Genomic DNA, 25,502 nt, shown 5'->3' with positions numbered 1-25,502 from the left:
ATCGTCTCTCGGTAAATCCGTCCACGTTTCTCGGATGAGCAACTTTTCCGATGCGTGCGATCATGCCCTTCTTTAATAAATCATTTTTAATTGCTCAACTGTTACTATTATGTTGTGCCATGTTCAGTTTCGCGCGAAAATGGCAGACGGAAAACTTATTTCGCTTGTAGAAAACTGCAAAGAATTATATTATTTGAGGCATTCGCATTACAGTAATCAAGTCGTTTCTTACATATATATTATGTAACCAATATCTCGTTCCTTTCTTCCTCTTCAATTAAGAAGCATGAAACAATTACAAATTCTTATTCGTTAACACTCATGGTTAATAGACCTAACCTCAAAACTCCCCTGTTTTCAGCAATGACAATGTCGTACGTCATATGTTTTAAACAGCTGATAGAGAATCCGATGAGGTAGAGTTGTTACAGTGAACGCACTGCACTTAAAATATCCGTTGCGTGCGATTCGTACGAGGAGTGCGATACGATGTAGTGAACGCGTACCTTGATAGTGTCTTAGCGCCATGATGACCACATGATTAGGAAATCCCACTATGTATTGTGTCCGTCAAATGTTGATTCATAGCTCACAATAATGGCGAAAAGACCCACTTATCGAAGTAAATAATGATAATATTAATAAGTACAGCAACTAATTACAATTAACGCGCTAGATAGGCCTATACCACTATACAAAACAAAGTTAAATGCAGGATTTGTTTACAAATGCAATTTTCGCCATCATTATCACCATGATCATAGTTATCTCGTCATTTGTAGGATTTGAAAAATTACGTTCAACATAATAAATTGCAATTTGTGGATTCCTAGAACATATTTTGATCAGAACTGTGTAAGATCACAACCGCTTGAGACAACATAAAATACAACACAACATAAGAAAAAGCATGCCCAATCTCTATGACAAAAAGATTACAGTCTATATTCTTCGACGGGAATTGCGTTACAGAAATGTTATTATTTTACTAATTATGTAGACTAGTAAACACCTATGCAGCATTTATGTAGCTCATTTATTTTTGAAGTAACAGCGATAATAATCTGTAGGTCACGAAAATATCAGCCTCCGTGTTCATTTGCTAAACTACCCAAACCGCATTATGCGATATGTATGAAATCCTCAAACTCTCTACTTTTCGGTTATGAAAACCGTTTTTTTTTTGCATGGAAAAACGGATATTGAAGGAAATTTGAAGAATTGTAGTGGAAGTAATTTATATTGCGAAAGTTCAATCTAAAATCTACAGAGTAGAAAATCTTTGAATTTACAAATTATTTATTCGATTCCATATACTACACTAGTCAGTTACGGGTGTATTGAACTGTTAGAACATTAAAACTTCCGAGACAAGAAACTCTGCGCATAGTATTCATTTCTAGTCAGGAGTACTACTAATCCGTAGGACTATATCCCTATTGTTACAGGATTGTTCTCAGACTCGTCACACACTCACAGCAAGAAGAGATACAAACAGATGATAGCATTCAAACAAAACGGAAAACCCATGCTACGCCTGCGTGCGGTATATTTCTCAGGACTCTACAAGAGGATATAAAAAAAAAGTTTCGGAAACATTAAAAAACCACGACTTTGAATCAAGTCTCGATTAGCAAGACCGACTTGTATTTCAATTGGAGTCATAAAAACTACGTAGTACTTACAAAACATATCTCTTCCGCCTTAACCGCTGTGCCACAGGGAAGTATTGCTCCTTCCTTTACAACATAACATATGCAAGGGAAGAGTGTGTCATCTAAACGGACGTATTTCCTTTCAATTTAACACTACATCAAGCGTTCTAAGAACAAATCCTACGCAAGTGCCATACCTTTTCCGTTATGTTATTGTCTACAACGTTCATTTGAGCACAACATAAACAATGAAATATAGAAAAATTAAAATTTTAAACTATGATTTATTTAACGACGTTCGCAGCTGTAGAGGATATATCAGCGTCACCGGTGTGCCGGAATTTTGTCTCGCAGGAGTTACATGCCAGTAAATCTACTGACATGAGCAGTTTAAACACACCTAAATGCCATCGACCTGGGCCGGGATCGAACCCGCAACCTCGAGCACAGAAGACTAGCGCTATACCAACTAAACTTCCCTACCGAGGTCGACATGAATGATAGATCATTTGTCTCTTTGAATAGCAAAACATCGTTAAATATTGCGAGAAACTTCTGGAATTTTGGAACAGTAATGGAATGGAATTTACGAAGGGGACACTACGATCCAGCACTGCGACCTTTAAGATCTATTGTGCTAACCCTCAAGCTAGGCACATTCCCAAATCCACACCGGCTGATTACACTAAGGTCCGCAGCGTATTCAGGTTTCATGCAGGCAACTCCCCTCGTCCCTAGGCCAGCCTCCTCCGTGCGTCGTCAGCCAGCGATCGGGGAATGCTATGGAATGATGTAGGTACCTAATACGAGTATGTGGAAACCGGATAACCTCAAGAAAAACCTCAACTATGACCTTGTCTGTCACAAGTGCCTCTATGGGCTTTTCAATGAAATATTCCAGGCCTGACCGGGACTCGAACCCAGATCGCCTGCGTGACAGGTTGAAGGTCTAACCACTCAGTCAACGCAGGGGTCCACAGACACTCGTAGTTTTGGTATATATATTAAAAAGTTGGACGACCTGATTCACATTCCATTTGAATTCTAACATCACAGATCACAGAAAAACACGACGTAAATCATCAGATTGCACTGAAAAAGAACCACATGGAGCTACAACTAGCCACTGTCTTCAAAAGACGGTTCACACTAGGCTGGTGGGGCGTTGCTAGCAGCGAGATGTGAGTCATGTAGCGAGCTGGTGGCTGGTAAAGTTTAACATGCGCTACTGCATCAGCCGCTGGTAAATTTTACTAGCCGGCTGGTAAGAAACAGCCGCTAGTTGGAGTTCACACTGCACTGCTGTATGACTGCTACCAGCAAGCTACAAACAGCAGCTGGTGAACCAGCTTAACGAATGGGTTATGCGTTCACTATGCGAGGCGATTGAGTCACTGTTTCCAAGAGCATTAAAAATCCGTTGCGCGACAGCCCATGGAGAGCGTTACAGCTGGCTCGCGGAACCGGATTATGCTACTCACTGTAGGAATGTAGATCCTCAAATTTATCACTAATTATGCTGGGTGGGCATCTGTTCCATATACTGGTCGAAGTTTCATGAGGAAATTTCTTCTCCTCTTAAAGACTCAAACCAATGCTCATTCCGTAAAGCTAGTCCACAGCATAATGCCTTAGCGAGGAACGTTTAAGTTATCACTATTATTATTATTATTATTATTATTATTATTATTATTATTATTATTATTATTACAGCGAGTAGGGAGTAAAGAGACTAACACTGTTGTGACATGTCCGTTCATCGCTACACAACAGCCTTGGGCCATCAGATGATATCCTGGTAGTTTTTTCTAAGTTGCCTCTGTGCTTGGGAAACGAACGAGCAATACTGTGTATATAATTACGGAACAAGCGGAACTCCTACATACAATTAAAAGTGAAATATATGAAGAAATGTATAATAAAAACAAATAAAATACTGTAAATACAAAGGCTAGAGAGAGTTTCCACGCCAACTCTGATTCAAACCGCAGCGTATTCAAATGAAATTTGTAATGGCAACGACGGTGTTGGGCAAGATTTCTCGCAGTATTCCGTTTACCTTATTGTTGACATGGTTTTGCACTTTTGTCAACGTTATATTTAATAATTTACAACTATTCTTATCATCTGTGAAGAAAGCAAAGGGTAGAAATTTCCTATCAAATGTTCCATTGATTACTGTTTTGTATGTTTGCTTAACATAGAAAGCAGTAATCTTGAAACGATGCCGATGTCAGAATATCTAAATGTGACACGATGACTGAGAGATAAGTCTTAAAAATATATTTTGTGCTACATACTTATACGAAAAATAAATGTTAACAAGAGGTTCAGTATGTCAACTAGCCATGATAGGCCTACTTGCCCACTGTGAGAGCTCAAAACTTCAACAACGATGGACGGTGGTGGTGGTAGTGATGATGATGATGATGATGATGATGATGATGATGATGATTTCTCCAAATGGATAAAACTGGTTAGTACTGTATATAGCTATAGTTCGTAAAATTTAATGAATGAATTACAAAAAAAAAAAGTTTTCTAGTTGTATGCCAATATCTTGATTGTGTGAAAAGAAAGACTTCCCCCGCTTCCTTATTTGGTAAAGTCTAGAGTTTACGTCGCTCAGGTATCGAATGTACAGCCTTCGACACAAAATGACCGCTCTCCTGTAGCCTAAAATTTGTCTAAGTCCACTTCGGACAGCACCTGGTTCACACGACTAGGGAAAGTACGATTATTTCGCACCTAATTTACTCCTTGAATATAATCTTCGTAATAGATTATTCATAACTAGGGAGCGGATATTGATGACCTAAAAATCTACTCAAAATGATCAATAAAATGGCCTTAAAATAATGAAAAAATGACATTTAAATATTATTCACTGTACTCGCACCACAACTTCTTAAAAATTAGTCACCTTGTTTCAATGACTATCCTGCAAATGTCGGAGAGAGGAGGCAACTTCCTGTAATTTGACTAAGATAAAGGAAAAGAGCAAGCAACAAAATGAAAGTTTTAAGGGAAGACTATAGATTCTCATCAAGGTTTACAATGTGTTTGAATCAGGGATGGTCCATGTCAGTGCCTTCATTCTCCGTCTCCTCCTCCCACTCTTCACTTTTGTTACCAGACCGTCCAGATGGGGAGTGTAAATGACAAAACAAAAAATAATGGCGCAAGGTGCATTCTTGTAATCTTTGTGTTAAAAATTCCGTCTACTGTAGTACATTCCTTCCGAACCATATTTTGGAACACAGCGTCCTGTTGTCCAGGAAATTGTGAAAGTTTCCCCCCTCCCCTTCCAAACAAATTCTAAAAACAGTCTCGCACCAACAAAAGAACAATAGAGGTCAAAGCCCTCGCTTAAACTAAGGTGTTGTCAAGCATTAAGGTAATTACTAGTAGGGCCTACTACTGATCTGTTTGCTTAGAAAAATATTTAACAGGCCTATATATAAAGAAGTAAAATGCACTCAGAATGACTTAAAAGTTCTTCAAAATATTAAAAATGACCAAAAATGTCGAACAAATGTAAAAATGACCTATTAGTTCAAAAACTTAAAAAATACAAAAAATGCAATATAATAAGTTACTTTTTTACGTTGAATTAACATAGAAAGGATTTCTATATTAATAGGCATCGTCCTAATGTGAAAAATAAGATTACTTTTCATCAACATCCGCCCCCTATTCATAACACTTAACCTATAAACAGAAAAGTCAACAAAGAAAGGAAACAAGAAAAAAACAGAGCGGAGTTGTACATAAGAAATTCCTTCACGTGTAAACCTAAGATCTTACGGAATCAACTGAAGTCTTCCGAAGGGGTCTTAGGGTATGGCATCATGTCATTTTTTTTTTGTCTAAGACTGAACATGTTACATTACGCTTGGTTACGCATAATATTCCTCGCGTTTATACGCATCCTAATTTTGGTAACAATTTGGTAAAAAAAAAAAGGGGGGGAGCTATACCCAGATATCTCCAATGTTGTCTACTGTATCACTTTCCTACTCAAATAAAAACGTTAGCTGGCCGCGGTTTATGCAATAAATAAGGCGCGCAGTTTCAACGTTGCGTGGAACCCCACTTCCATGAGATTGAATACCGCACGGATATTTATTTGTTCGTTGTCATTACGATTCCCTATATTGTCTTAGAATCCTTAGATGAGACCCGGCATTGTGTTCATCCCGTTTCATATGAATCTCGATACGTTATGTCGTATATATGAACCCGCGTCCCCAAAAATAAATAACTGAAGGTAAAACCGTTATGAGAGTATTAAAAGCTTATATAAATTCACTAAAAAGTTTCTTTATACGCGATTACTGATTACTTCATCGACATATTTTATTTAAAATTCTACCACCATATGAATGAAAAGTGTCTGCTGAAGTGTAGGCCTACATTTATATTACAGCAGTGATCTATTATAATTTCTGGAATATCAAAGATTCTGAAAGGAAAATAATACACGATAAAGTAGGTAATTTCTTGCAAGACTTACCATTACTGCTTGTCGATGTTCTGGAAAGCTCCAATCTCCGATAGCGGGTATGTCAGAGAGAATCTGAAAATAAGCGGAAAGTATATATTTATATTAATTTCAGAGTAAGTTATTCAACTTTTAATTAAAAGTAACAATATATATGTACATGGAGAAGTTTAAAAGGTTATAGTTATGTGAGATGTAATAATTTGTTTTATATTGCTAACTCCCATATCCTGATGAAATAAATTAATTTTCCATAGAGTTCAGTTAATTCTTTGGTCGCTATAACTGAATCCTTCCTTACACCAGAATTGATTGTGACAATTCGGTAGTTACCGTCTATTTCCCTCCCCAAAAATGTTTCTTATTCTATTAAGGACAGAAGAATATCTTTCCTTCTAAGTTTTGAAAGATTATTAATTCCTTTTCGTTTATAGTCCATTACTTTTGTGAAATGTTTTCGTGTCTGATGTACATTTTCTCTCCTTAAATGTAACACCAGCATCCCCATTTGTAGGTGGAATTAAAGGGATACTTCGCTCAGATAAAACATTCTTGCTAAAAAAAAAAAAAAAGATATTTCAATCCTGTGCAAAATGAATAATCACAAATTTTTGAAGAAAAGTTTCTAAACCATACAACTAATTTATATAACAAAGAGCTTTTAAGGGGAAATAGCAATATTATTGCAGAATAAGGAAGTCATATTCCGGCTGATCTTGATAACGCTAATTTTGAAATTTATATATTTATACGTAAACTTCAAAATCTGTAAGCAACAAAAGAAAATGAAAGATTAAAACAACTATCAAATAATAAAAGCTATAATTCACATTGATATTTAAAATAAAACAAAGAAGACTTTCATCTCAACCACTCTCGCCACTATGTACCGATTCTTCCATATTTTGCAGCAATAAACGTTAGCCTAGTCTGGACTTCCGCTCGATCACTAGGTAGGAGTCTCAATAATGTGGTGTTAGCACGTCCACAGTCTCTAACTAAAGCATTTCATTGGCAATTGAAGAATATCCATGATCTACACGGGATTCGAACATACTTTCGTGGCTTTCAAGCAACGTTAAAATTGTGTTCTAGTCGTTACATGCAGAGTGACTGCAGCAAACTAAATCCATAGTGCTTGGATAAAGGGAGATAAGTCATAAAAATGAGTTTTGAGATAAATGAAAATTAAACTTCGAACCTTTATTGCAAATGATTTTTCACGCAAATAAAACACATAAAATGCTATATTATTTTGTTTTTTTGCATACCCACTTTTAGAACTTAACTTATGTATTCACCTGGGGAACAAAACTACATTACAAACAATGACTGATTAAATTTACAACTTCTTTACTGTGTTAATATTTAGGATTTACCTTAGCTAACTAGTTTCGAAGTCTTTTTCTTCATTGTCCAAAGCCACTGTCCGGAGACTTTGGGCAATGAAGAACAAGACTTCGAAACTAGTCAGCTAACAGTACAATATATTTAGGACACCAATGTATTGAGATCTATTTTGTATGCCAACATCACGTATTCAGTATTACTTCAAAGCTATGCAAACTTACGTCGTTTTAATTTGTTTTTGACATGATCTTTTTAATGTTGTTTTGGATGATTAATATTGTCACTAATGTCATATTTTTACTCTAGTTATGTCATTTCCAAATGTAAAGCAAAGTTTTTGTAATTGATTTTAGATGATATCTGTTATATCTCGTACCTGAAGATGCCCTACAAAAGGGCGTAAACGTTAGTATTAAGACTAAATAAGATGTAACACATCAGTGTTTTCTTTTATATGTAATCAATGCTTAAGCCATACGACGGAATAAATAATTAATTATATTTTGATATATGTTATTAGTCAGCTAAGTTAAATCCTAAATATTAACGCAGTAAAGAAGTTGGAAATTTAGTCAGTAATATATAGTGTTATTGGCAGACCTAGGCGTCGTTGGGAAGACAACTTCTGAGATGAAACAGGCCAAATGGCCTATCTTGTTGTTGATGATGATGATGATGATGATGATGATATATAGTGTTAAAAGTGTATAGGCCTATAAAAATAATAAAAAAATGACAACCCACTTCACCTGAACTCAGATTCGTTTTATATGCTGCTTCATTCAACATTCCGAATTCCTACTTAGTTTCATTCAATTTGACTCGTCTTTTTAAAATTAGCTGAAGTATTACAAAATATTATAGAAATATACTACTTAGTTTTTGTAATTAATCGGAAAACATACGAGTTCAGTTAATGCAAGATTTTAGTAAATGTGAAGAATTGGACACGTTTCTCTACGGTATACGAGTACTACTTATTTATATAAAAAACACACAGTATGTTGTATCCTTTTAGGTTTTCACGTATTTCCTAACATACCCTTGCCTCAGTCTAAGAAACACTGAATTCTGTTTGCTTTCTTCAGTAAATTTCAGATTTATTAACGACACTTTTTTCCTCATCCCCTCTTATGTTACAACAAACACTTCATCTATAACATGTTTCGAATCCAAGACAACTAGGCCGTAAATAAAGAGTTAATAACACACCTGTACAGAGCAGAGGCGAAGTCTAGTAACACACAGAACTGAGTATAAATACTCTTAGTTCCAAGCTTTTATACCTATACATACAAGGGATGCGTTGAAAAGGTGATGACGTCAAGAAATTAACTAATTTGTGGAGAAACCGGCTTCTATTAGATGTGATAGGATATCTGTGGTTTTCCTCTCACTCCTTATATACCGGGATGGATCGTAAAGACTACTTCCAGGCAGTCACCGACACAGATGTGTTACGATGACACACAGTCATACGTACATTAATATCAAGTTCCTTCCATTCATTCATAGCAGAGCGCTAGTGTTACGGTCACCGGATCTTTCACAAAACGGAACGACGTAATGATAATGAATAACAGAACTACCATATACGAATATGATCGCAACACACATTCAGACATCTAATTGCTGAGATATATGCTAATAGTAGTTATCAAAGTAGCCATTTGATTCAAAGTTTCACTACCCCGTCGTCGACATCGTCATCACCAGTTATAAGAATAAGTCTACCACACATTATTCTGAATCCCCAGAAATAAAATTGATCTTTCTATACCCTGTACTGATATCCCCTCTCTTGCTCACAGTCCTGTAGATTAGAATTAGAATTTATATTTTTTGGGAGTCTGTACTGCTTCATTTTCTAGGCGGTGAAAATAATTGAATTATTGTTAATTTTATATTACATTTATGATGTACCGTTAGCTGACTGGCTAGAACGTTGACTTTCACGCTGGTAACCTGGGCTCGAATACCAGCGGTGCAAGTGGAATTTGTGGTGGACAAAAATGGTGCTTGGTGGTAGGTTTTCGTGGGGTGCTTCCTCTTCCACTACCAACATTACACCATTGCTCCATTAATCATCACGCGGTATTATATAGGTTTTCTTCCATGGTGCACCGATGGCAACGTTACGGCGGCAAAAAGAACCACGCTTCCGCGCTTCTCTTCTAGATGGGGACGGACAGGCGAATGACGCAAAGTCGAGTAATCAAATATTTATTTCATTTATTAAGTTATAAATTCCTGAAATTAATAACAAAACTGTAGCCTTGCTATACAAGCGATATAGAAACAGATAAAAACTAGTAACATTTTATTTTATCAATAAATTATACAAAAGTATAAAGAGAACCAAATGTAGTGCTGCAAAAATAACCATGTCCAGATTTTCACGTAGGTACACGTAGGTCTATTTAGCAATCTGGATATCGAACAATTATTTTGGGAGATGCAGTTCTTATGTTCTAAATTAATAGACGAATTTTGTTCATATTCAGTATCTACTAGTCAATTTATTCGGAAATTATGCACACGGCACACACATACCGAGACAGAGAGAAATAGAAAGAGAATGGGCCTTACTTAAAAATAACACAATTTAACTCAAAATAATTTATAAGTTTAAAAATATGCATTTTTTTACACAAGAACATGCCATAAAAGAAACGATCCGTAGATGAAATGCCTTCAATTAAGTTTTCATCAGAAAAATTACATTTTTGCATTCATTAAACTTCAGTCGAAAACTTCAGACAGAAATTTTAGGTCTTAAATGCAAATTGATACGAGCATTTAACGGGACCGTAGTCGTTACAGAAATGCAACAAGCAAGATACAGTATTTGTATGTAAATTTCGTAGACAGAATTAAGACTTTACTTTAAAACTCTTGTAGAACTGTAGAATAATCCGGGGTCGCCTTTATTACAGGCTATCCTCTGAGTTCTGAGATATTTGTTGTTTTCTTTTTAAAGTTCAATATATGAGTAACTCTACTTACTTACAAATGGCTTTTAAGGAACCCGAAGGTTCATTGCCGCCTTCACATAAGCCCGCCATCGGTCCCTATCCTGTGCAAGATTAATCCAGTCTCTATCATCACTCCCCACCTCCCTCAAATCCATTTTAATATTATCCTCCCTAAAGGTCTTTTTCCCTCCGGTCTCCCAACTAACACTCTATATGCATTTCTGGATTCGCCCATACGTGCTACATGCCCTGCCCATCTCAAACGTCTGGATTTTAAGTTCCTAATTATGTTAGGTGAAGAATACAATGCGTGCAGTTCTGTGTTGTGTAACTTTCTCCATTCTCCTGTAGCTTCATCCCGCTTAGCCCCAAATATTTTCCTAAGCATCTTATTCTCAAACACCTTTAACCTATGTTCCTCTCTCAGAGTGAGAGTCCAAGTTTCACAACCATACAGAAGAACCGGTAATATAACTGTTTTATAAATTCTAACTTTCAGATTTTTGGACAGCAGACTGGATGATAAGAGCTTCTCAACCGAATAATAACACGCATTTCCCATATTTATTCTGCGTTTAATTTCCTCCCGAGTGTCATTTATATTTGTTACTGTTGCTCCAAGATATTTGAATTTTTCCACCTCTTCGAAGGATAAATCTCCAATTTTTATATTTCCATTTCGTACAATATTCTGGTCACGAGACATAATCATATACTTTGTCTTTTCGGGATTTACTTCCAAACCGATCGCTTTACTTGCTTCAAGTAAAATTTCCGTGTTTTCCCTAATCGTTTGTGTATTTTCTCCTAACATATTCACGTCATCTGCATAGACAAGAAGCTGATGTAACCCGTTCAATTCAAAACCCTGCCTGTTATCCTGAACTTTCTTAATGGCATATTCTAGAGCGAAGTTAAAAAGTAAAGGTGATAGTACATCTCCCTGCTTTAGCCCGCAGTGAATTGGAAAAGCATCAGATAGAAACTGACCTATACGGACTCTGCTGTATGTTTCACTGAGACACATTACACTTAAAAAAAGTCAGATATGAGGAAAAATGTCTGAAAAAATTCTGCAGGTTACAGTTAGAGCACAAATGTACGTAGGTATATTATACTATACTTCGGGTCTCTGCACATACATCTTATATCATAATTATGTATGAAGAAGTATGGTATAGTATACTATACTATCAGGACTCAGGAGGATACAAGATTATCTTTCTCTTTTTTCTTCCTTCTTTTTTTTTACATATCGTCATTAAGTTTAATGAATTCCAAAGTAAGCGCGAGCGAATTTTCATAATTTTACAACTTCCCTTGAACGGTTTGCTTTCACAGTACTGCTGGATACTTGTCAAATGAGTGAGTAGGCCTATTTATGAACTCATACACTACTAACACTTTTTAAAATCGGTATTATTAAACACCAATCTTCGTAAATAGAGACATTATTATTATTATTATTATTATTATTATTATTATTACTACTATATGGAAGCGATTACAATATAAAATAGCTATTTGCTGTGAATTTGTGCTAAATTAATTGCACTCTGATCTATTACAGAAGAGTTTATAAATCTTACTTTTGAAACTGTGTGTAATCTAGAAAACGAAAGTATGGATACACGGTAAATTATTTCATTTAAATAGCATTCCTTAAATAATTAGCTATTCAAGAAAATAAACCCTAGAAGGGGAAAATAAGATTGGTAATACGACAAAAATCTCGCGGCACAGCGTCGAGTCTAAGGCATTACGGCTAGAACTCTCGTTACAGAATGTGCGCTGGTTCGAGTCCCCCTGGGGAAGGAATTTTCTCATAAAATTCCAGCCAGTGTAAGGGACTGGTGTCCACAGCGACAGGCACCTCTTCGGATCAATCTGATTAAGATAAGAAATGTTTTTTGCTTGAGTAGCTATTTTCCGCACGTGAATGTGTTACAAACTCCACTACTGCCTTCTTCCCCTCGTTCCACCGAACTACTCTCTTTCCCGCTTGTAAGGGCCGGAGACATCAGAACCGAACAGTAGGCCTACTGTACCTTGTTTTTAATCACAATAACATTAATTACACTTAAACCAAGAGTAAATTTCTTAAAGTGGTCATTACATATACTCTTAATTCGATATTACAATTCAATTCTTCTCACAAAATCAAATATCGGTGGTATTGATCAGCAACCTCGTAGGCCTATGTCAAAACTATGAACGAAAATAAGACTTGACTTGATTTATATCACAGAAATTTTCTCGAATCTTCTGCAAACAAATCAAGACGTGAATATAAACTTCACAAGAAGAGATTTAAATATCCTTTTATGTCAGACATTTGTTAGTTTTCAAACTATTCAAATGTTTTTTTCACTCTCCTGTAAAATTGAAATTTTTGGTATAAGAGATTGCTGTTCAACACCATCGATATTAGGAAACATTCCAAGTCATAATTTAATAATATCATATGCACGGCCATGATGTTGATAATATCACGGAAGTGTTGCGGAGAAACTATGTAAACCACAACTAATGAACGTAGGGATTTTCAGTCGCTCTTAAAATTTCCCAGTTACACGTTATTTAATGGAATTTTAGGCTGGCAGGATACTGCATCGGACATTCTGTCTCGACCAGGACGGTTTTGTCCGAAACCGTCCGATACGACGGAGATTAACTGATTACACATAGGCTATTCTTATGAAGCTGCAGAATACTGCATCGGACCATTCGGACTTCGGTCCGATGCAGCAAGGAAAATAGAATAGACCCGGGGGTGGAAGGAAAGGATGAGTGACGTACGCCACAATTGGCGCCCACTTCTGCAAGCCTGCTTTTGAGCCTTCAGCATACTGCATCGCAAGGAAAATAGAATATAATGGCACATTCTTTGAATGGCACAATGGTTACAGCTTTAAACTTCAGTTTTTAACTTAACACTCAAAGATACATTTGTATCGTGATATATAACAAATAGCTACTACCGAATGTCAATATATAAGTTGAGTAGGCCTATATGATGGTTAATACATGAATACAAAAACATCTTACTTGCCTCATCAGCAAGCAAACTACAGCATTTGACTTCAGATTATTTACGACTCAACATTTAGTGATACGTCTGCATTATAAGTAATCATATAATAACATATCATTATTGTTTAACATACAATATATTGATGCATACGGTTACACATAATATGGTTTTAAATATATAATTTTATTGATGAAAGTTTATTTTCTACTGGGTGTTCATTTCAAAGTGTGTCATGACGTCACTGTTGTTGGGTCACCGATTTGAAGCGAGTTTCAGCTTATAAGTCAGAGAAGTTGCCTATTATTTAAGGCGTTCTTCAATCTGAACTTGAGAACGTGTACGGTATAACTTGAACGTCGTAGCAACAGATGGCGGTCTGTACGGTCTGTGTGCTTCCATAACCTCTTTCGAACTGTGTTTTGCGCCGGCACGTCGTACGCAGGGTATTTGTTATCATCGGTTGCGTACGGTAACATTCCACAACACAAATCAAATGCTCCGTGTCCATGTTGACCGTCGAAGTTAATGTCAACAAATACGTAAGTAATCGTCTTAACCCTCTCCCCATATCCCGACAGTATGGTATTTCCAAACCGTTCACATTCCTGCCACTACCGGCATTACCGTACGTATCGGTACGTACTCTTCAGAATGAACGCCGTACTTGCTAGGCAACTTCTCTGCCTCATAGGTTATACACCTCTGCGGAAGTGTAGGAAGATTGAATTCTCTAGGCTCATCGGCTAGCCACATGACGGCATACAGCGAGCCATGACACACTTTGAACTGAACACCCAGTATAAGCATAATGTGTCCAAAATATGAGATAGTTAATAGTTCTTCACGATAGTATTTTAATGCTATATTAGGACTCAATTTTGATGTTTTAGCACTAAATCATAATTAAATATATTGAATTTTAAATACTATCAACGAAATACACAATTATGAGCCATTTAGGCCTGCGATTTTAACATTTGACCTGGTTATGCCTTAATTGTATAATTTGTATGTTCATTCTAATATTGGTTCAATTTGCACACTATGCTTGATATTCTATATTATTACTCCACTACGATGATCACATTGAACATGTGGTCACATTCATTTAATTGATTTTAGATATTTGATGTTATAAACACTATTGTACCTGAGGATGCCCCTAGGAGGGTCAAAAGTTTGTAAGATAATACAACATTATGTAAAACACTGAGTTAATTTGTTTTATATTTGTGTTGAACCATAAGATTGAAAGAGTTAATATATTGATATGCCGTAAAGTGGGGCGACTTTGAACGCCGAGGTGACTTTGAACAGTAATTTAGCGCCTTTCTAAATTAAATGCTGTACCAAATTGCGAAGAAACTGAACTAATTTATTGACAATTTAAACAGTTTTTTCGCAATTGGGTACAGCAATTAATTTAGAAAGGCGCTAAATTACTGTTCAAAGTCACCTCAGCGTTCAAAGTCACCCCACTTTACGGTATAACAACTTTAATGTATTTTGTCTGTAAACCGATAGCTTCCACAGTCTGAGGAAAGCTCCAATAGGCTACTGTCACGCAGCATTCATTGCTGTCGATTGGCTCGCTCATAAAAAACAGACGCTGTTACAACAAAGGTCACGGCAGTAGTATGCGCGGAATGCGGTATAACGAAGCTTTGTATACCTTGTAATGTTCTAATGTGCAACAATTTGGTACATACATACGCATTAAGAGATAACGGTACATATACTTAAACAAACATGAATACTGATATGGGGAAGTGACTGTTCGGGTTATGTGCACTACAGTCAGGTGTTGCCAAATTATGACCCGACTGAGCAGCAACTTCCTATAGTTTCTACAGGTAGCAAGAACAAAAGGGATAACAATGGGACTAGGAAACTTTTATAACGAATTAGTGGGTACAGACTCTCAAGGTGACAAATTAATGGGACGATATAACGTTAAGGGAAGAGGATACTGAAATTTGACTAAAATTCAAATTAAAAATCACTTAAAATAATCTTTTGACTGTAGAGAATATATTACAAATAAAATTTAAGCCCTAACTCAATGCTATGACATTTAATGATGCCGTTTTTGCAACTCTGTTACCCGACAATTTAGTCTAAAATGCTTATGTTGAGCTAGTATATAACATGCTTAGATCATTTCAGAATCTAGGTTGTCACATGTCTTTAAAAATGCACTATCTTCATTCACACCTTCACTTTTTTCCATTGAATCTCAGCGCTGTAAGTGACGAACATGGTAAGAGGTTCCGTCAGGACATATCAACGATGGAATCCAGGTACCAGGGTCAATACGGTCCGAGCACGATGAATGATTTCTGCTTGTTCCTACAGCGATCAAGCACATGCCAACCTAAGCGGAAAAGCAAAGGTCTCGAGCATTTTTAACAGAGTTTTTAGCACTTATTATATATTGTAAGTGTATATTTTCTTATAAATGTATTTAAAATAATATAACAATTTACAAAGAATATTATAAACTAAGCTCAATTTATATCTCTGACTTTACGATACAGGTATGAACTGAATAGTAAGATTCAGAATTAATGTTACAGTCCCATAATAAAAGCCTGACGTGCTATGATAAATCTGATTACAGATCTGGAATCAGCGCATCAATTTCAGTATAGAACACTCGACATTTCCTTAGTAGCAGACTATTTTTTTTTATTATTTTTTTTTGTACACCAGTGTAATCGGAGGACAATTTTGATTACTTAAGGTACAGCTTACAGCAGTAAAATTTTTGGAAATATTCAACATTTTTTTCCTCCATTGCTGTATCTTGTACAATAATGAAAATTGGTATGTGTAAAACACTATCCTTCTGCTATATGAAAAAATATTTTTACGATTTAAAACAATTATTTATATATATTTTCTTCAAAATTCAAAATGGTGGCAGTTCACTGTGCAATGATGAAGCGTTTCCCTCTTAACTCATAAACTTGTTAACTTTTTCATGTTTTCTCTCTTTTATTTTATTGCTGAAACTCATGTTTACAATATCATGTTCTTTCAACTACATTCCTTAATAAATAATATTTTTTTTTATTTTGTGTTGAAAGAAAATACTGATATTTGACCATTTTTAAAATGAATTTATTTTTATCAGACAATCTATCAAAGGTAGAAAAGTGATCTTGCATCATATTATAGATATGACATGCATAAATACGTACAAAAAATTCCATCACAGAATAGCCTATTGAATAGTTTTTGAGTTATGTGGGAAACGCATAGTGCACAGTGAACTGAGTTTTGAAAAAAAAATGATGTAAATATTTCTTTTAAATCGTAAAAATATTTTTTTCATATAGCAGAAGGTCAGTGTTTTATACATACTAATTTTCATTATTGTACAAGATACAGTAATGGAAGAAAAAAATGTTGAATATTTCCAAAATTTTACTGCTCTAAGTGTACCTAATCCCTTAAGAAACATCTGCCACTTTTAGGCCTATATTGCATACCAACTGAGCGAAATATTGACTTTGCATTTATAAAATACACTAGCCATTAGTTTACTATAAATATAGCACAATACAGTATATATATTTTTAATTGGTTTATTTTACAACACTTTATCAACTGCTATGGTTATCTAGCGTCTGAGTAAAATAAAGGTGATAATGCCAGCGAAATGAATTCAGAATTCAATCAGGATTTGAACACGGGACTGCTCGTTTCAAGGCCAGACATGCTATCCGTTACTCCACAGCGGTGGACAACACAGTATAGCTATATTTGTAATGAAGTACCACTACTTTTCTCTAGTCCAGCAGCACAAGGTTTGCATTCCTATCAAGATTACAGAGTTGGAACGCGAACAATAACAGTTTCTTTCCTTAATCGCTGAAAATGAACGAGTTTGATACAGCAAAGTTTCGGTAAGATGCAGTTTAATGGTAACCTGTCGAGTACGAGTACATAATAGTACTGTTGGATGAATAAAATTATTTGTAGGTCTACTACCCTTTGATAGTGTGCTCATAAAGACCAATATGTTATGCATACTTCCTTCGTTACGATTAATTGCTAACGAAACTCATTTTAAGATTAAGTAGGACTATATAAAATATTAATGTACGTACATAAGGTTATTAGAAAATGACTAACACAAATACAATTAATATAATTTTTAAACAAAGTGAGCAGACAAGATGAATTAAGCAGCTATGGAATGCGTGAAGAACGGGATTTAGTTATTCCGTGCTAAAACATTAATGTTTTCAATGAAAGTTTGTTTATCGAACATTCGGAGTTTAGAAAATACCATTGGCTACATAGGTGTCTTCTTAGCGGACATCCCTCCTCTTGTAATGTAGCTAAAATAGGCCTAATTTATTTACGTATTTCTTAACGTATGTAAAACATCAGTACATCTATTCCATTTATTCTGTTATTGGAAATACAACAAACTAATATAGGCCTAGAAGTCTATTTAGCTATAAGCAATATTAAGCGTTTATATTTTAAGCAATTCTTACAATATTTAGATTTACTTCTGTTATTTCATATACGTTAAGAAATACGTAAGTAAATTAGTTTAGTTACATTACAAAGAAGGGGGATGTCTTCTAAGAAGATACCTATTTTCGAAACTCCGAACGCTTTAAAGCCAATTGACTTCTTTTTTTTACATACATTTTCAAAGTTTCAGAAAATGGTTTTATAAATCATTTAACAAGAACTTGTTTGGTGGAATATTAGCATGACTGTAGTAGAAACTTCACTGCCCAATTACGAAAATATCAGACAAAAATACACCTGACAGACAACTCTCCTACCATGCTTCCTTATCGTGCTTTAATTAAGAAGTTTGAAAAAAACTGGTTCAGTTCATGACAAAATTGTATCTGCAAGACCAAGAATGAATTATATTCAGCTTGCAGAGGTTTTTCGTGGAAGCCAAAACCTAGCGAGAGAAAACCCGTTCTCATTCAGAAGTGCTGTGTTAAGCCAATGTAAAGCAACATTGTTTGGAAAATTTTACGCCAACCTCTGATAATTACACGTAGGCCTACTGAAGGAAGGTGGTTAAGAAAGGAGATGAAACTTTTAATTGCATGTAGTACTAGCTCAGAAGAAAATTTAACACGAATGGGACAGAAGAGATCCACTCCACTCTCAATAGTGGAGTTAACACGATTGTCTAATTTGAACAATAGACAATCCACATGCACAGACTAAATCCTATTCTTAGAATCTTAGCACATTCCATACCTCTTAGTTCATCTTTACTGATCGAGCTGTTTGGCAGTTATATTAATTTCAACTATGTTCGTTACTTTACAGTAACCATATTTTACATCGAGAACTGAGTTTCATACCAATAGCAGAGTGTATTTTATAAGCCCATATTCGAATTTTTTCTTTACTCGACGCTAGAATATTAGTGTAGGACTTCATTGACATGGAGTCAGCACGACGGAGCTATACTTCGTAATTGTATGTAATAACAATAACCTACTTACTTAAAGCTTTTAAGGAACCCGGAAGTTCATTGCCGCCCTCATGTAAGTCCGCCATCGCTCCCTATCCTCAGCAAGATTAATCCAGTCTCTACAATCATATCTTACTGCCCTCAAATCCAATTTAATATTGTCCTCCCATCTACGTCTATGACTCCCCAAAGGTCTTTCTCCCTCCGGCCTCCCAAGTAACACTCTACATGCATTTCTGGATTAGCCCATACGTGCTACATGCCCTGCCTGTCTCAAACATCTGGATTTAATATTCCTAATTATGTCAGATGAAGAATACAATGCGTGCAGTTCTGCGTTGTGTAACTTTTTCCATTCTCCTGTAACTTCATCCCTCTTAGCCCCAAATATTTTCCTAAGCACCTTAATCTCAAACATTCTTAACCTCTGTTCCTCACTCAAAGTGAGAGTCCAAGTTTCACAACCATACAGAACAGCCGGTAATATAACTGTTTTATAAATTCCAACTTTCAGCTTTTTTGAGAGCAGACTGGATGACAAAAGCTTCTCAAGAGAATAATAGTAGGCATTTCCAATATTTATTCTGCGTTTTAATTTCCTGCCAAGTGTCATTTATATTTGTTACTGTTGCTCCAAGATATTTGAATTTTTCCACCTCTTTGAAGGATAATTTTCTTATTTTTATATTCATATTTCGTACAATATTCTGGCCATGAGACATAATCATATACTTTGTATTTTCGCGATAAACTCGTACTTCCAAACTTATCTCTTTACTTGCTTCAAGTAAAATTTCCGTGTTTTCCTTAATAGTTTCTGGATTTTCTCCGGACATATTCACGTCATCCGCATAGACAAGCAGGTGATATAACCCGTTCAATTCCAAACACCCTCTGTTAGAAACAAAGATCTTATGTAAACATATACAATTAAACTATTCTTTAGAGAGATATGGCAAGAGACAAATTAATAAAATCTATACTAACAATAAATCTGTAGCCGAAATTTTTCTGGTAATTTTCGATTTTCCAAAAATAATTGGTCCTAACATATATAATTAACCACCCTGAAACCGAAAATCGCTTTTTTGACATTTTTGTTTGTATGTCTGTCTGTATGTTTGTTACCTTTTCACGCGATAATGGATGAACGGATTTCGATGAAAATTGGAATATAAATTATGTTCGTTGTAACTTAGATTTTAGGCTATATGGCATTCAAAATACATTATTTAAAAGGGGGGTTAAAGGGGGCCTGAATTAAATAAATCGAAATATCTCACTTATTATTGATTTTTGTGAAAAACGTTACATAACAAAAGTTTCTTTAAAAATAATTTGCGATAAGTTTTATTCCTTGAAAAATTTTGATAGGACTGATATTTAATGAGATAAATGAGTTTTAAAATTAAAATAACTGCCATCTAAGGCCGTATAATGAAATAAAAAACAAATGACTTCGTCTATAAGGGGCCTTGGACAGCAACAATCGAAAGCTATGAAAGATAGCCTACAGAGAATGTTTCTGTGTTTGTATGAAGTAATATCGGAAGCTAAATTAACCGATTTGTATAATTAATTATTATTTCACCGTTGGAAAGTCTAGTTTCTCTAGATGGACATAATGCTATAATGTTATTACAGTAACTTCTGATATAATATAATATAATATAATATAATATAATATAATATAATATAATATAATATAATATAATATAATATAATATAATATAATATAATATATGTAATGTAATATTATATAATATAATTTAAGTTATTTGAAGGGTTAAAATTAAGTTATTACCATAATTCAATGGAAACCTATAACAAGTAAAATAAAGTATACACATTAAATCTAAATGATGTCAATGTTCATTAAACTATGGTTGCATGTAATAAAAATTAGAAACATGTTAAAGGAATTGTCATTGCACCAATGAGTGGTCTCTGGACCAAAATGATCGCATTTTAATTATTTGGTTGCAATTTAAATTAAGTAACATATTAAACGATTTATCCTTCTATCAAACACGAATGTTCCCTGGATCAAATGTCCTATTTTAATTATGTAATTACTTTATATTTATTTCTAACGGGTGCAGCGGAGCGCACGGGTACGGCTAGTACTAATAATAAATCTGTAAGCGAAATTTTTGTGGTAATTTTCGCTTTTCTAAAAATAATTTGTGTTAACATGTATAATTAATCATCCTGAAACCGAAAATCACTTTTTTGAAATTTTTGTTTGTCTGTCTGTCTGGCTGGATGTTTGTTACCTTTTCACGCGATAATGGCTGAACGGATTTCGATGAAAATTGGAATATAAATTAAGTTCGTCGTAACTTAGATTTTAGGCTATATGGCATTCGAAATATTTTATTTAAAAGGGGAGTTATAAGGGGGCCTGAATTAAATAAATCGAAATATCTCTCTTATTATTGACTTTTGTGAAAAATGTTACATAACAAAAGTTTCTTTAAAGATGATTTCCGATAAGTTTTATTCTTTGAATAATTTTGAGAGGACTGATATATAATGATATAAATGAGTTTTAAAATTAAAATAACTGCCATCTAAGGCGGTGTAATGAAATAAAAAACAAATTACTTCGTCTATAAGGAGCCTTGGACAACAACAATCGAAAGCTATGAAATATAGCCTACCGAGAATGTTCCTGTGTTTGTATGAAGTAATATCGGAAGCTAAATTAACAGATTTATATAATTAATTATTATTTCACCATTGGAAAGTGTAGTTTCTCTAGATGGACATAATGTTATAATGTTATTACAGTAACTTCTGAGTGAATCGAGAACAGGTAAGATTAAAATATCTTCTTATGCACAGAAAGCTTGATAGGCTATTATGAATATTCGTTTCCTGTATTTCTTAAAATAATGTTTATGTACACATTAAATCTAAATGATGTCAATCTTCATTAAACTATGGTTGCATGTAATAACAGTAATTAAGAAACATGTTAAAGGAATTGTCATTGCACCAAATGATTGCTCTCCAGACCAAAATGATCGCATTTTAATTATTTAAATACAATTTAAATTAAGTAACATATTAAACGATTTATCCTTCTACCAAGCACGAATGTTCCCTGGATCAAATGTCCTATTTTAATTATGTAATTACTTTATATTTATTTCTAACGGGTGCAGCGGAGCGCACGGGTACAGCTAGTACAAAATATAACAGTTGTTAAGCTGAAGTATTTTACTGGAATGTAATGCTTAATTTTTATGCTTGCAGGTTTTCCCCAACCAAAAGGCAAATGCCGGGTAATCTTTTGGCGAATCCTCGGACCTCACCTCATCATTGTAGAAAATTACTACATTGTAAAACTGTAAAAATGGTAAAATATTGTAAAAATTGTAATTATAATATTGTAAAATTTTGACTTGTTCCACATCTTAAAGCTTCATTGCTCATGTAAGATCTATGGAAGATAACGAATGAATGAATGAATAGGTTATGTTGAAACTGTCCTCAGTTACAATCAATACAAAACTTGTTTGTTTATATGTTGCAGCTGTGTTTGCCTCCCACAGCCGGTTCCTCGTGTCGCAACATTGACAGTATAGTACAATAAATTAATTCCATTAGACGATCCTGCAATCTTAAGTTAAAGGGCGAGAGATCTGGAGAATACATATCCCCAACATATGCATGATATAAAAGAGTCTATCTTTGTATTGAATGTAATGAAGGAGTTTCGACATTTTCTGTAAAATCTAATACTAAATTTCAGCAAAATGTTTTAGCTTTATAACTATTAGATGTCTTTAATTTATTATTTATCCCTTATCACATATCAGTAAATAATTGTTTAATTGTATATGTTTATAATACGCTTCTGGTTTATTTTTGACAGTAGAACCTCAAATGTATTTATTGTACACAGTTTGGAAATATTCTGTAATCACGTTGAAAACGGACAAACACCCATTAGAATCCGAACTCCTGAGTTCAAGCAAAATTTAAGCTACACGCCTTTGCTGTTGTGTATATCATGGTTGATGAACGAGTTTCGTATTTTCTGGAACTCGAAGTTTCTTCAAAAGGATTTCAATCATTACAATTACCACAGGTTGCGAAGAATAGATTAAAAACTAATATTTTCAATGAAAATGTCCAATTCAAAATTATTTTAAAATAATCCAGTATATATATATACACTAACACAAAATTAAGTAAATTAAATAATTATGTAAACATTACCGGTACCTTTATTTCAAATATAGCGGTTCCAAATTCCAGTTATATGTCGTGATGCTTTTTTATATGCTGACTAATAAAAAAACTTGTCTTTTCAAAGCAGGAAGGCAATTAAATTGGAAAAAAAAAAATATTGAAGACGTATTGCATAGTACTTACACGTGATTCCTTGCTGTTTAATATTACAACAAGACGTATTCTGCAATATTCACACGTGATAACACCAAACTGAAGCCAGACATGCACGTCTAAAAGAAAACTGTACGATAATCGAAATAAGTCGAGAAACAAAATGATCACAGTATGACAACTATATCACATACCGTTACCTACTTTTTCAACAAACAAGTACACACACCACAGCTTAACAATATGGAACTAATTCACAATCGAACAATCACATTCGCCGTTACTTGCGAGACGCCAAAAGCACTGGCCGCTGTGTCCGACCTAGCCAAGGTATCTCGTAATGTCGCTCGACGAACTGTTGCTAGTGTGGAAGCAAGGAGCTCTCACCTGACACCGGTTCAGTTCCCGAAGTCAAATGCACTGCTTCACGATGAACGTATGAGAAAGCTGATATACACAACTCCTCTCCTCCCCTCACGAGCACACCTTGTCCTACAAAACGGGATATTGGCAAGAGAAAGTTCACTACTGACGCAGTCGATAGACCATAGGACTTCGGGAATTCCCCTCCGAGAGCTCGCCAGCCTGATTCAGAGCCTAATACAGAAGTCCCGAACAACTGATGCTAACTCACAGAATTTTCATGCCGAAGACAGGAGAACGCGCACCACGGTTACATAATTTTACAGTCTCTGTTTACTCATTTCCCCTTTTTACTTTGTTTCCACTTAATTTTATGCATTTTAACTATTTAATTAGGACCAAATTTTATGAATTTAAATTCGATTTAGGGAGATAAGTTCACGACTTTCTTCGAAAGAGAAATAAACTGCGAAATTTGTGTCATAGCTTTGCGGCACGCATGATAACGTAACGCTGCCCATGAATAAAAGGACTGCAAGAAATGTTTATCGATAATTTCTTTCTCACGTAAAAATATACAGTAAATCAGATAGTCATCCTCGTTTATAAGCCTATCAACCTAGGAAAACAATTCAAGTACAGTAGTGGCAAAAAAAAAAAACAGACCGACCTTTGTAGCTGATTTCAGAGCCTTGTTCACTCCAGAGCACGATAGACTGGTAACTAAGACTTTCGTGGTTCCAATCCTGCCTGGGAAGGAAACTTTTTTTTGTTCCTTATTCAAATTTATTCCCAATACTTTTCGATTGCTGGTAAAATTCATGTTCTGGAAATAATAAGTTAATTAAGTAGTAACATATTGCTGCAATTGAAAAGTATTGGGAATAAATTTGAATACGGAACAAAAAAAAGTTTCCTTCCCAGGCAGGATTCGAACTACGAAAGTTTTAGTTACCAGTCTATCGTGCTCTGGAGTGAATAAGGCTCTGAAATCAGCTACAAGGGTCGGTCGGTTTTTTTTGCCACTACTGTACATAACCAAAATAGCAAAGTTCATAGATAATCATATCTGGAAGGGTTACCAATAAACCAAACCAATCCAACCAATGTCCCTTGTGTTGTATTAAAGATTCACCTTGTGTCATGCTCATCTCATGACTAAGAAGCATCAAGTATCGGTTTATAACCTTAGGAAAAAGAACGAGTCCACCGCTGTGGAGTAAAGGTTAGCATGCCTGGCCGTAAAACAAGCGGGCCCGGGTTCAAATCCTAGTTGGGACAAGTTACCTGAGGTATTTTCCGGGGTTTTCCCTCAACCCGTTAAGAGCAAATGCTGGGTCACTTTCGGCGCTGGACCCTGCACTCATTTCGCCGGCATTATCACCTTCATATCATTCAGACGCTAAATAACCACGGCAGTTGACAGAGCGTCGTAAAATAACTCACTAAAAAATAAGAACGGAACGAACCAATGGACTCACTTTTTAAGCACAGATGATGATGATTAGAGCCCGGATGTTAGGCAAAATGCCTTTTTTAAACTGAGTGTATATGTGAAAGACCTATTAGAGATAAACACATTTCCACACATTTGGGAACGATAGACCCAATTTTTATTTTGTCTTTTTTGCCTATTTTAGCTCGCGTTGCCTAGTTTAAGGTTAAATTCCTTTTTTTAGCTTTTTTTTACGTCGTTATTGTACATTTTCTATATTTTAATGCACTTAAAATAAACTGCACATAAATTATATCAAGAAACAAAAAAGAACGGTTGTACAAATTAAAACTATATATTCAC

At 35.0% G+C, this 25,502-nt stretch overlaps 1 protein-coding gene across 11 annotated transcripts in view; it reads right to left on the bottom strand.

The window, feature by feature from the left end:
• Nucleotides 1-25,502, bottom strand: part of LOC138700010 (sodium-dependent phosphate transporter 1-A-like) — a 135,970-nt gene that overhangs the window by 32,055 nt on the left and 78,413 nt on the right. For 2 of the 11 annotated variants that reach the window (XM_069826289.1, XM_069826282.1), the window contains exon 2: nucleotides 6,172-6,234. The gene's annotated coding sequence lies outside the window, so the exon portion shown is untranslated. The other 9 variants (XM_069826280.1, XM_069826283.1, XM_069826292.1 and 6 more) reach the window with 9 other exon arrangements.

The sequence above is a fragment of the Periplaneta americana genome, chromosome 5 (assembly GCF_040183065.1).
Source record: "Periplaneta americana isolate PAMFEO1 chromosome 5, P.americana_PAMFEO1_priV1, whole genome shotgun sequence".
NCBI lineage: Eukaryota > Metazoa > Arthropoda > Insecta > Blattodea > Blattidae > Periplaneta > Periplaneta americana.
The sequence above is the reverse complement of the archived record's forward strand: the minus strand, read 5'-3'. Positions and strand labels throughout refer to the sequence as shown.